The sequence below is a fragment of the Polistes fuscatus genome, unplaced genomic scaffold, assembly GCF_010416935.1.
Source record: "Polistes fuscatus isolate 324 unplaced genomic scaffold, CU_Pfus_HIC Scaffold10, whole genome shotgun sequence".
Taxonomy (NCBI): Eukaryota; Metazoa; Arthropoda; class Insecta; order Hymenoptera; family Vespidae; genus Polistes; species Polistes fuscatus.
The window spans coordinates 4,858,110-4,871,168 of record NW_025112998.1 but is presented as its reverse complement, the minus strand read 5'-3'; the positions used below and the strand labels follow the sequence as shown (position 1 = coordinate 4,871,168).

General features: G+C 35.6%; 1 non-coding gene across 1 annotated transcript; it reads left to right on the top strand.

Annotated features, from left to right (window-relative positions):
* Positions 1-1,037: 1,037 nt before the first annotated feature.
* Positions 1,038-1,113, top strand: Trnas-aga. Its single transcript has one exon. It is a non-coding gene; the product is annotated as a tRNA-Ser (tRNA).
* Positions 1,114-13,059: the final 11,946 nt, after the last annotated feature.

The following is a 13,059-nucleotide window of genomic DNA, read 5'->3' as shown; positions in this document are numbered from 1 at the left end:
TCATTCCCCTTTTACCTCTTTTACCATTCCGCACAAATCCTCCCTCCCTACCTTTTCTTTTTCAATTCCTCACAACTCGTCTTCCTAGAGTTTGTAGTTTTCTTATTCTTATTCTTTAACTTCTGCTCGAAAGAGATGAACGAACGAACGAACGAACGAACGAACGAATGAAAGAACGGTGGTTCTTATTGCTTTAACTTAATTACCAAGAAGCCAGAATAATGTGCAAGACGTTCCCTTTTATAATCGATTAGGAATTATTAATTAAGATTATCGTTATTGCGATATTAATCATGAAGAGATGGTAGTAGTATACGACCCAAGTGATACTAATCAGGAAGGCTATTCTAAATTATTTTCATTAATCTCGTTAATAAGATCGGTTCCGTGTTACGCTTCTCTTGTTTCATCTTCTTAGAAAGAGAGAGAGAGAAAGATAAAAGAGAGAAATCGTTAGGTATAACAGGACATTGTACATTTCTCTATACACATCAGTATACTATGTTACTATATTGTATACATAGAGGAAGGTAAAGCAAGCTATCGGTGAATATCGTTTATAAATTTAGCAAAAGACACATCGTAACCGGCGATCGTAAATTTCTCGCGTATCGAGCGAAGATCCGTAAAGACCGGGCCGCATTACGTATGCGGCTGCGCCTATATTGTAACTCACGGCTATTGTTATTATCGGTGCTCACGATCGGCCATTAACGCCGTCGAGTGCTCCCGGTCGCAACGTTGTCCGCATCGTACCGCACCGATCCCCACCCGATGCCAATGAGAAACGATAGATGATGATGATGATGATGATGATGATGATGCATCGTGTTGCTTAGGTATATTCTATTATTACCCTTTCCTTCCGATTTTCTTAAATCTAATCTATTTCAATATTAAATTTCAATATTAAATTTCAATTGTTGTTCTTAGGTATCAAAAAGGTCTCAACATATATAAGAAAGATAACAAAAATGTAGGATGCGAGCGCCTCCAAGCCAAACTTAAATAGGCATTCGTGAGTAGTTTGGACGGTGGGCCCTGGATAGCTCAATGGTTAAAGAGCAGTCGCCCAGAAAGCGGAAGATCCGGGTTCGAATCCCGGTCCAGTCAGTCCAATTTTTTTCACGAAAATGATAAACGTATTATAATCGACGAATTATTGGGTTGAAAAATTGTATAATAAAAGAAAAGAGTATATGTGTGTGAGAGAGAGAGAGAGAAAGAAGAACAACTTGTAATCTTAAATCTTGCTTTAGGTATGAATAATATGAAACATAAAGGTTTCCACGTTTTCTCCGATTAATCAATCATTATCGATCGTTCGCACTTAGTATCGAGTTGTTAGAGTCTGGCATAGAGAGAAAACGATCGGTAAGACTCGGCTGAGGTCGTTAGACGATAAATTTATCCATCTTTCGATCTCGAAGAGAGGTAGAAAGCTAAGTCGTTCGGTAAAGTCGGCCTCGTAAAGCTGTTGGGTACGTACCAAGTGGTAAGCGCGAGTTTTGCCTCGTAAGAAAACGCGCCTTTAACTTCAAACATGTCTCTCTCATTCTCTCTCTTTCTCTCTTACTATGCATGTTTGTCCGTCCGTCCGTCTGTATGTTTGTTTAGTAGTAGTAGTTGCTTACAACTGTTGCTTTTGTACGAACCGATTTTCTAGCAGATCTTAGGAAAGTAAAAATCATGTGCAAAAGGTGCCGTTTGTTTCGCCCCGTTACCTTGCTAACTTGTTCTAGTCGATTGGTAAACTAAAACTGCCTATTTAGTTCACACTTTTTAAACGCGTTTATAAAATATAGATGCATAAATACTTGTGTATATACATGTATATGTATGAGCCCGCTTAAGCATGTATCTGTATGTGTGTGTGTGTTGTATCGTAGGGCGCATGATTTCAAAGACCGATGGCGTTGGATAATGAAAAGCAAAAAAAAATGAAAAAAAATAACGTTGAGGCCGTCGTCCTCTCGTTCGAGTCGTTAATATCAAAGTGCAGTTGGATAGTTACGATCGTTTCGATAACGATTGCTTTTCTTTATATTCGTATAGAGGTACTCTCGAATAAAACGATCTATCGTTTCTACCGTTTCGATTCTTGTGTTGAACCACCGTGTACGAGTCTAAGCTGAGAAATCAATCGACCTCTTATAATCGAAACGTTCCTTTTATGGAATCAGGTGTGAAAATCGGTAATACTCTCTGACTCTCTCTCTCTCTCTTTCTCTCTCTTTCAGTTTCTCGTATCGATATCTCGATCAACTCGAATCTCGCGAGTAATTCCATCACTAATGAAACTGCTGTAACTAGTATTACCTTTAACTCGAGTTGGTGTACATACGTTCTTCGATATTTTATTTGATCTTTTTAATTATTGTATTTGTCGATAGTAATAATTCAAAAAAAAAAGAAAGGACAAATATTCTGAAAGTATTATTATTAAAAATATATTAACGTAAAGCAATTTTATTGTTCATATTTAAATTCAATAATCGTCATTTCTTTAGAGTATTTTAATATACCTATAATATTTTTCTTGTCTTTTTATTTTATTAAAACAGAAAATACTTGATTCTATAAAAATATATATAAATATTTGAAATATTAATAATTATTTAAATTGAAATTAGATTCGCTTCGAGGTCTGCTTTTCTTCCAACAACAATGCATTTAATTATCCGTTCTTATTACCTCACGTAGAAGATGCATTAATATATAACTCGTTTTCATTTTGTTTTATTAAAAAGAAAAGATATATGATCTGAGAGAGAGAGAGAGAGAGAGAGAAAATAAATAGGATTGCATTAGAATAGGTGATATTTCAAAAAGGGTACTATTCAATAAAGATCGTCATTACTGCACGTATTGAAGACTAACTAATACGGTATTGTTTCTTTGTGTTTTTATTATAGAAAGAGAAAATATTTGTGTTTAAAATATATATAAATATATACATAGAGAGGTAGGTATACACGATAATGATCTTCGTGATGGAAGTCGGTTCCTTCATTAGTCGCTACCGTTGGTCGGACTATACGATCATGGTTGAGAACGCGCGCACGCGCATACGCACACACACAGATACATTGATCCATCCTGTACTTACGCTCACGGATAGTTATTCGGCGTGCGAGCACGCATGCCAGGCGTTCGACAAAAAGCGCTCACCGTACGCGTGCAAAGTGTTTCGTAACCTCAAGGCATTCGGGGATTCCAGATTCTCGACACCACTTATCTCTCATGCAACTTTCTTTTACCGAGGCAGATGAGAGGCGCCGATAAAAACTTATGAAATATATCGACGTTTTATTGCGCTCCTTGTGTCTGTGTCTGTGCGTATATTTATATATATATATATATATATGGTGTGTGTATGTGTGTGTGCGTATATTGTGCGCGCACGCGGCCCGCTCGCGTATTCGCTCGCGCGTACGCCCGGCTTTTTGATCGATGATCAAGTTATTAATAATCTCTTTACGTTCTTAGCCCGATATATCAGGCAATCTTTAAAGTCTTATTTTATGAGTCCATTCACTCAATCCTGACGATGAAGATTTATTGTTTACACTTTTTCCTCTTTTTTTCCTTTTTATTTTTCAATTTCTTCTTCTTTATTTACCCCCCTCCTTTGTACGAAGATTTAATTGATCGTGGGAGGAGGCTGGTGTGGTGATTTTTTCCTCCGATCAATTTGACAAATTTCAACGAAAATAAAATGAAATGATAAGAAAATGAAGTAACGATAGGTTTACATGAAGGTGTTTTTAATGTTGAAGATTAACTGGTAATTAAATTAATGTTTGAATAGGATTTAAAAAGAATGAAAGGATTCAATTTAAAAAAAGAAAAAAAAAAGGTAAAAGTAGATGCAAGGAAGGATGAGTTAGGTATTGTAAAAGGATATTACGCTTGTTGGGTGCGTAATACGCGAATGTATTTGTACTGGTACATATATCGCGTGCCATTTAAGATGCCTATCCGAACACGGTGTTAGAGATAAAACAATGACAGGGCAATTAATCGGAATGGTGCCGCACTATATCTCCCGTTGGTGTCCCTCAAACGATAGAGTGCGCGTTCTTCATTACGGGTTCAGGTAGAGTCAGCTCGTTTGTAAGAGAGAAGAAGAAAAAGTTCATCTCCATATAGGAGGTGGGGGGGGAATAGGTTCGCATACTCGAATAAGTAAAGATAGAGAGAGAGAGAGAGAGAGAGAGCAACATCGGGTCCAAGGGGGACCCCAAAAAACAATCTGATTATTCATTTGTCCTGAAACTTTTTCGATGAATGATCTAAACTTTCCTATTTTCAATAGTTCTCATCGAACTTTTTTGTTTATTGAATTGTAACAAAATATTGATTGAAATGAATTAGAACGATCTTAGAGTAAATTAGATTTTCGCGAATAGATTGTAACATATTGCAATATTCGTATCAAATGATTATAGATACCTAAGTAACTTTTAGATATGATTAAACCTTTTGAGATGTTAAACGAGATATGGAATAACGTGTTGATGTTGAACGAGCTTGTCATTATGAAATCGGTATCATATCTCATAATAGTAGAGTTTCATCATTATACCAGGGTAGAAATTAAAGAAGAGTATGAGGAAAAGCCGAAAGCAAGGAAAGAGAAGGTACGGTAGAAACGTTGAAGAAGAAAAGAGAGCACGTAGGAGAGTGAGAGAGAGAGAGAGAGAGAGAGAAAAGAAGAGTTCTTTCTTGTTCACGTGCAAAAGACTTTCAAAGTAGGCCCTCGGGTGCAACTTCGTTCTTCTTCGACAATCTTTCTCCTTGCAAAACTTTGTAGTGTTGGAAAGAAAGAAAGAAAGAAAGAAGAAGAATAAGGAATGCGAGCACGTATATCCTTCGGCTTTAAAATACGATAACCGGTATTCGGGCATCGACGAATATGTTGAGCGAAAGAGGCTTCACGAAATCGTTTTCCGTTTCTTCGGAGAATGGCCGGCGTTCTGGCGCCAAGCGTTACGATCTTTCGTGCTCTTTAGTTATTTCTTACTTTATTTTCTCGTATTTATTTTCTTAAATATTTTCCACGTTCCGTTCCACGTTCTCGCCTCTCTCTCTCTCTCATCTTCGAAAATTTCGAATTTTTACAAATTAAACGAAAAGAGAAGAGAAAATGAAAGAATTCTTTATTTACGAAGTAAATATTTGTTTGGATTTATTTGAATTTAAAGATAGTAATCGGGTATAGACACGCTCTGGGTCAAATCAGGAAGAAGTATGGTTGAAGTTGAGAAGGATAGAAAGAGAAAGAATAGTTTTGAAAGGACGTTGTTGGTACTGGGATACCTACGGACGAGTTTCGAGAGAAAATAATTTGCGGGTGTCCAGACTGGGATGTCTGCGGTCTCTCTCTCTCTCTTTCTCTTTTTCTCTCATCGTAGAATCGTAAGAGAAAGAGAGAAAGAAATAAGTTTGAAAAGAGAGAAAGAAAGAGTGAAAGGACCAAGGGGATGCGAGGAGGACGAATATTGTGGTCGGTCTTGGTAGATGAAAGAAAGAAGGGGTGGAGAATGCATGGAGATGAGGTAGGAGACGAAGATGAAGAGGAGAACCACGGTCCAGGCCTCGACCTCGAGCTTTATTAACTCTCCGAGTAACGTTATACACCACGGAAGAAGAAACGCTTTTGCGTTTGCGTTTGCGCTCGATCCGAAAGGTTCTTCTTCTTCTTCTTCTTCTCCTCCTCTTCTTCTTCATCCTCTTCTTCTTCTTCTTTTCGTTTTTTTTCTCTAACATAGTATGGAACGATTTAACGATGTCGATCGCGAACGAGATCACATTAATTTTCCTTTCTTTTCCCAGTAATTACAAGTTTTATTCTTCGAATGAACGTTATTCGAAAACAAAATATTTGTTATATATATTTCATAATTTTTCTACATTATTCAAGTAATATAGGTATTATATATGATGAGTATAGTTATCTGCGATCGAAGGTAAAAGTAAACGAAAAATAATTAATTAGAATGAAACGTGCGTTATAAGAATAAGTAATTATGTGAAAACTCGACTACGAAACGAGTCTCCATTAAAAATAATAATATAGATATTCTTTTTCTCTCTACCAACGTAGCACGTAATAAATAATTTCGTTTTAATTTGTAGACAAAAAAAAAACCAGAAAAATTATGTTTTTCGAAAATTAAAATAATAATAGAAAATAGTGTAATCTTTCTCGGTCGAGTCAGTATTATTATAGTCGAATTAGAAATTCTCGGAGTGTTTTAGTTCGTAGGAATATGATAGGAAAGAATATGAGGATAAGAGGAGGGAGGGTATACCGTTAACGTTTCTTCGAGAGATACGATCAAGGCTCCTTCCTTTTTTCCATCTTCAGGAGAAGAAGAAGGTTTCTCTTGAATTTCCGGGCACGACGAAGGTAAGATCCAACGAAGGAAGAAGGTAGCTAGCAGCACTCGCGGTTACACGAGAGCTCAGGACGAATTATTAACTACGTCCGTCCGTCAGAGCACCACGAGACTTTATTTCTCTCTTTTTCTATCTTTTTATTTCTTTCTCTTATTCTTAAGACTTCGTTATGCTTAACGTTCTCTCCCCCATACGAGAAGGGATGATGAAGGAGATATTCTAGCTAAGTCGGTACGCAATAATTCAAGGATCCGCTTAGGCGCCTCTCTTCTCTTTCTTTCTTTCTTTATCTTTCTCTCTCTCTCTCTCTCTCTCTCTCTTTCTCTTTCTCTTCTTCTTTTTTTCTACCTTCTACACAAAACCATTCAACGTTTCTCTCCCCCTTTTGATGGACTGGAACCGGTAATTTTGTTCAAAGCATAACAAAGAAGAGAAGAAGGTTTTCTTCTCTCTGTCACGAGGCGCCCTTAACTTTGACTTCTCTTCAAGATTGCGATCGCGTTCTTAGATTTACGGAAGTTAACGGGAATTTGAAATAAGATAGGATAACACGAGAGGACAATTCATCCATCATAGTCCGACCAGTAGGTATATATAAATCATTCTAGTGATTTGTTATAAGAATGAGAAATAACAAGAAAAAAGAAATACGTATATATATATAAATATTTTATCTAATAAGGAGAAATATAATGGAAGTAAAATATCATAATATATTTAGAGTTTAGAAAGTGGTTTCTTCTTTTCTTTTTTCTATTTCTTTTTTTTTCTTGACTGGAAGGATAACAGCTGTCTTTTCTCATTCGACGTTGTTCGCAGTTAACATTTAATATCGCATTCGTCGGCCATTCATAGTCGTGCAAAATGTTTCTCGTGTAAGCGTGGGATTTCGCTTTATTACGCGAATAGTCGGGTTATACTAGTTGGGACGCACCCCATGAAAGAAAATAAAAGAAGAAGAAGAATAAGAAGAGGAAGAAGAAGTTAGGGAGAAAAAGATAGAATAACTGCAGAGACCTTCTCCTCTCCTCCTCACCTCTCCTTTCTTCTCTTCTCGTCTCATCTCTTCACCTCCTCTCTTCACCTCCTCTCTTCACCTCCTCTCTTTTGGTATTCACATGCAAAGCAACGAATCGTCGTAGGAAAATGCGCGCGAGCACGGAATAATGGCATCCGTGTAGAGAGCTGCTTTCGAGCAAGAAACGCGTTCCATGCATAAAGCACGCTATAGGACTCTCCTAAGATAATTATCTATGTTTCGAGGGAGGGTGGTGGATGGGAGTAAAAGAGAGGAAGAGAGGAAGATTCCGGAGGAATCCAGCTCTCGGACGCACGCGCGACGACGATAAATCTTTTGAAGCGCGGGTAAATGTGCGAGCGCGGATCGTGACGCGGCTAAATTCGTACCGTTTCTCTACCTCTCAAAGAAAAAGAAGAAGAAGAAGAAGAAGAAGAAGCAAAAGAGGATAGATGGATGGATGGATGGATGGATGGATGGATGGATGGATGCACTTTAAAATGCAATTTCCCAAACGTTCTCACCCCCCTCCTCCCTCCCCCACGACCCCGATAGAAACGAGATCCATCAAACTTTTGATATCTCATTTTGCATTCTAGTTTCAAAGATGAGGAAGGGGGATTAATTATCATGACTTTCTTTTTGTTTTCTACTCGCAACATTATTCCCTTTCGATTTTTATTAAAAATATGTGAAATTCAAGAATTTTTATACAAAAATATGATATATTCGATGATAAAAAAGAAAAAAAGAATAGTTATATAACTGGTATCCAATTTGTTGTGGTTATTTATTCACAATCGGATCGTTTGGGAAGCAGGTACACGTAGTAATTTAACGAGACTTCGAAGATTAATATCTCGAACGGTAGAAACCGTGGTTAAGGAAAATGATTAGAGAGAAGAAGAAAAGGTGAAGATGGAAGGCGCGAATATCGAAAAGAAACTTTGAAAGGGTTACTTCTTCTTCCTACTTGTGCAGGCTAATTTGCTTTTTCTCTCTTTCACAAGTAAAAAGAGAGAGATTGAGAGAGAGAGAGAGAGAGAAAGAGAGAAGGTTTCTTCTTATTCTCTCGTGAGAGACATCGAAAAGTCTGTTGGTTTCGATCAGAGAGGAAAGTTTCTTCTCGTTAGGCGACGGGAGTTCTCTCCCTTTTAGGCATCCTTTACGATACACCTCTGGTATAGTTGGTAGGTTAGTCTTTCTCTCGTTTTGCGGATCGATACTTGACGTTCGAGAGATACGTTCGAGGCGTCACCTTCCTACTTCGACGAAACACAGTTTCTGCTACTCTTTCGCCGACCTGAGTCCTCCTCCGTCAAACGACGACGAAGACGAGAACGACGAGATGAGACGAGACGAGACGAGACGAGTCTTCTCTTCTCTTCGTCAGTGAGATTGTTCTCCTCTCTCTTGACGAGCTTGAAAGACGAGAGACGAGTTGAAAAGGAAAGATACTACTCAGATACTTTCTTCTCTTCCGTATCTCTTACCTTTCTACCCTTACCCCCCCCCACCCCCTCCTGTCACTTTCTTTTTATTTTTTTTTTTTTTCGTACAGATACTCGTACACTTACACTTACGAGTTCCAGACGTGTAGGTGTACGTGCATATATATATTTATTTATCTACTTTGATTTGTATTTATCAAATAAATTGTCATAGATATATAGGTGTGTACAGTCATATACTTAGTTATCTTTTACAAATTACTTTACATTTCTTTTCTTTTTTTTTCACACAGATGCATAGATAAATATAAAGGTATAAACAATTTTCCTTTTTTCTAATATGTAATTTTTTTCTATTCAACGAATAGGACATAGTTACACGATAGATATGAATAAGTATTTAACGTACAAATTATCCTTCTACACTTTTTCTTATTTTTTTTGTTTGTTTTTGCACATATATATATACGTATATTTAAAAGGATGCACGTATAAGTGTATACAAATTTACCTTCTCTCTCATTTTTCTTGTTCGTACAAATAAATACTTAATAAATTGTAGTAAGTACGTGCATACATAATTTACAAGAATATATTAATACATATTTACCATGTTCTTTTTGCACGCATCGCACACTTACGAATTTTATAAATATATATATATATATATAAATGTGTAGGTACGTATTTGTGTGTAACGCGTCGAGAAGGATTTCGAGACGCTTCGACGTGGAAGGATGGCTTTTTCGACGGAGCACGAGCGGGGAACGAAAAGAGGAAAGCGAGGATGCTGAATCCTTCTCTGTTCTTCTCTTTCTTACTCTTATTTTAAAGAAAAAGAGTGAGAAAGAGAGAAGGAAAGAGAGAGAGAGAGAGAAGGTAGAGAGAACTGCTTCGACTACCGAGCCGTGGAATGCGTCGCGTCATACTCTTTCTTTCGTATTACGCGCCTTGGACGCGTCAACGTGAACTCTTCTTTTCTTATTCTTCTTATTCTTCTTTTTATTTTTATTCTTTTTTTATTCTTCTTCTTCTTCTTCTTCTTCTTTTCTTTCGATATGATAAACGGTTTGACGTAGATAGCAAAGAGGTTCACGTCCAGTTGAAAATTACATCGTTATACATAAATATATATAATAGACACGTTCTATACGTTTTAGGATAACTTTTTACATAAATATATATAACGATTAAATATTTTTTTTTTTTAAATATTTTTTTACATATATATATATACATATATATATAACGATATAAATATATATAACGATCGTTATACATAAATACATATAATAGACACGTTATATACGTTTTAGGATAACTTTTTACATAAATATATATAACGATTAAATATTTTTTTTTTTTAATATTTTTTTACATATATATATGTAACGATATAAATATATATATAACGATCGTTATACATAAATATATATAATAGACACGTTCTATACGTTTTAGGATAACTTTTTACATTCCTCCTTTTTTTCATTTGATTTTTATTATAAATAATATATATATATATATATTTTTGTTTTGTTTTTGATTGATATAGAATAGCGATCGAATTAATTTTAATGGGAAACGTAAAAATGGGGGTACGGGAAGAAGACCGGTAGCTTGATTCTTAAATTTTATATCCTTATCTGCATAATTATCGTGGTGTTGCATACAAAAGGTGGGTTCGAAGTAGGCTGAACAGTCAGGATAAATTCTCTTATCTTTCTCGACGAAAAATAATCTGCTCGACACTTTCTCTCTCTCTCTCTTTCTTTCTTTCTTTCTTTATTTATTTATTTCTCTTTCTACTCGTCGCTTAATTTCATTCAGAAAATCATCTACCGTAACGGATCGTGCAAGAGTTTCTTTTTATTTATCTACGATTAAAAATCTTTTGGAATCATTTCTCCTTCCACGAAAGTTTGAATTCATCTTTTAAAGAAGATTTTGTGATCCTTTCGATGATTCATTTGACATTTTTCTCTTATTAATCTTCGCATTGACAAAATAATCAAAAGAATATTGCGATCTTATCGTATTTTAAATTAATATTAATACGTCAGATAAAAAAGATATTAAATAATAATTATTCTCATAGTTAATGTGAGAAATATTTTATTGTACGTTTATAATAGATGCATATTTTTCTTCGCGAAGACAAATTAAGAATTTTACATTACGAATATTATATTTGATTGTACATAAAATGAAATTAATTTTCGTTTAAAGTAAAATTTGTTAGAACGGTTGCGTTATAAAATCGTTAAGTTTTTGTATAAAATAATGAACAAATCGTTGAATATTATTAATGTAGTTCGTTTACGCGTTTAGTTTCTCGTTACGTCAATTGATACTTTTAATGGAAAACGAATGGTGGTAAGAGTTATGTAACTAAACAAATCATTCCAAGGTTCTATCACCATATAACGGTTTAAGGTCGTGGTAGAAGGAAGATGCCTCCATGAAACGTGTTCTCTACCCCCCGGTGGAAAAGCGAAACGCCTCTCTCGTGTCTCCGAGATCGACAACGTCATCCCTGTCGTCCTTATTCCTTCTCGTCCTTTATACACGTTATAGTAGTTTGCAACGATAATAGATTCGTGTTCGGTCTCCTTTCTATTGGTTATGTCCTTTATGAGATATCCCATCCTCGTATGGAAGTGTGAGAATAGAAAAGGAAATACAAAAAAAGAAAAGAAAGAAGAAGAAGAAGAAGAAGAAGAAAAAATAATAATAATAATAAAAGGAAGAGATCGTGCACACCTGTCGCGAATATCTATGAGTGTTACTTTTTTTTTTAAAAATCATTTTTGTATTCTTTGTAAAATAAAATGAAATAACAGGAAATGAATAAGGATGGTTCATCGACACCTTATCGATCATGATATCGTATAATACTTCGCATAGTTGCGAAGGACGACGACAACGACGACGACAACGTATATATCTACTCCTCGCATCGGGCTTCCTCGGAATTCCTCGGTGATTTATCGCAAGGACTCGAACGATTTGCCACGCGCTTCGATATAACCCTTCTCTTACGAGAATTGTTAAAGATTTCTTAACAAATACCACGCGAAACGAAACAAGACAATTACTTTTTTTTTTATTCTTTTCCTCTTTCCTTTTTTATTCTCTCTTAACGATTTTTCTACGTCGGATCACGTTTGAGAATTAATTTAACTCGTAATGTTTTTTTTTTTTCATCCTACCTTTTTTTTTTTTCGTTTCTTCATCGACGTGCGTGTATCTAATCTAATCTCGTAAAAATTTAATTTAACTTCGCAACAGTTTCGTTTTATTATTTTCTTTTTTTTCTTTTTTTTTGTCCGACTAAAAACTCCAGCGAGATAAATTTAAAAAAGAGAGAGAGAAGATTTAGTTTTGAACTATAATATATATATATAAAATACCTTTTTCATTTTTTTCTTTTTCTTTGATCAAAGTAATGAAGTTATTAATTGCAAATATCTAAGATCGAGAGATTCATCGCGTGAATTCGTGTGCGTGCACGTTGCGTGTTTCGTAAAATAACGGAGCAAGAGCATAAGGGAAAAGAAAAAAAAAGGATGTAAGAGAAGAAAATGACTTATCTCGAGTTAGACGCATTTTCGCAACCCCTTTTCTTGGCCCGGAGTGTTCTATAACGAGGTATTGATTTAATAACGAGTATCTTTAAATTATGATAAACCGGTTAGGAGAGCAAGTTCCTTTCGAGAGTTTTTAACAGTTTGAACATTGACAAACGGTACGCATATGTGCTCCTATACGATTATTCGTAATTGTATTTTTCAAAAATGACAACTTATACTGTTTACGATAGAACATCGAGGGGATTCTTATTTTTTTTGTATTTATTTATTTCCGACACACTATCCTTAAACCACACTCGATTCAACAATCACGTATTCTATCTCACTCGTCTCGAAGAAAATTGATTTCCACATGCGAGCACGCTTCTTTATTTTCATTCCTCTTTTTTCTTCTTTCTTTTTCTTTAACTCTTTCTCGGCCTTCCTTTTAATAACTTCTTGACCATAGAAAACGAGGCAATTACTCGAGGGCCGGTATGCTTGGGCGTTAAAGCGAAACGACCGAGAGTGTTTTACTTTCGAGGTAAGAGAAGGGAAAAGAAAGTGAGATACTCGTTTCGCGCGTGGTGTCAAAAGGGTGGAACAAATGTAA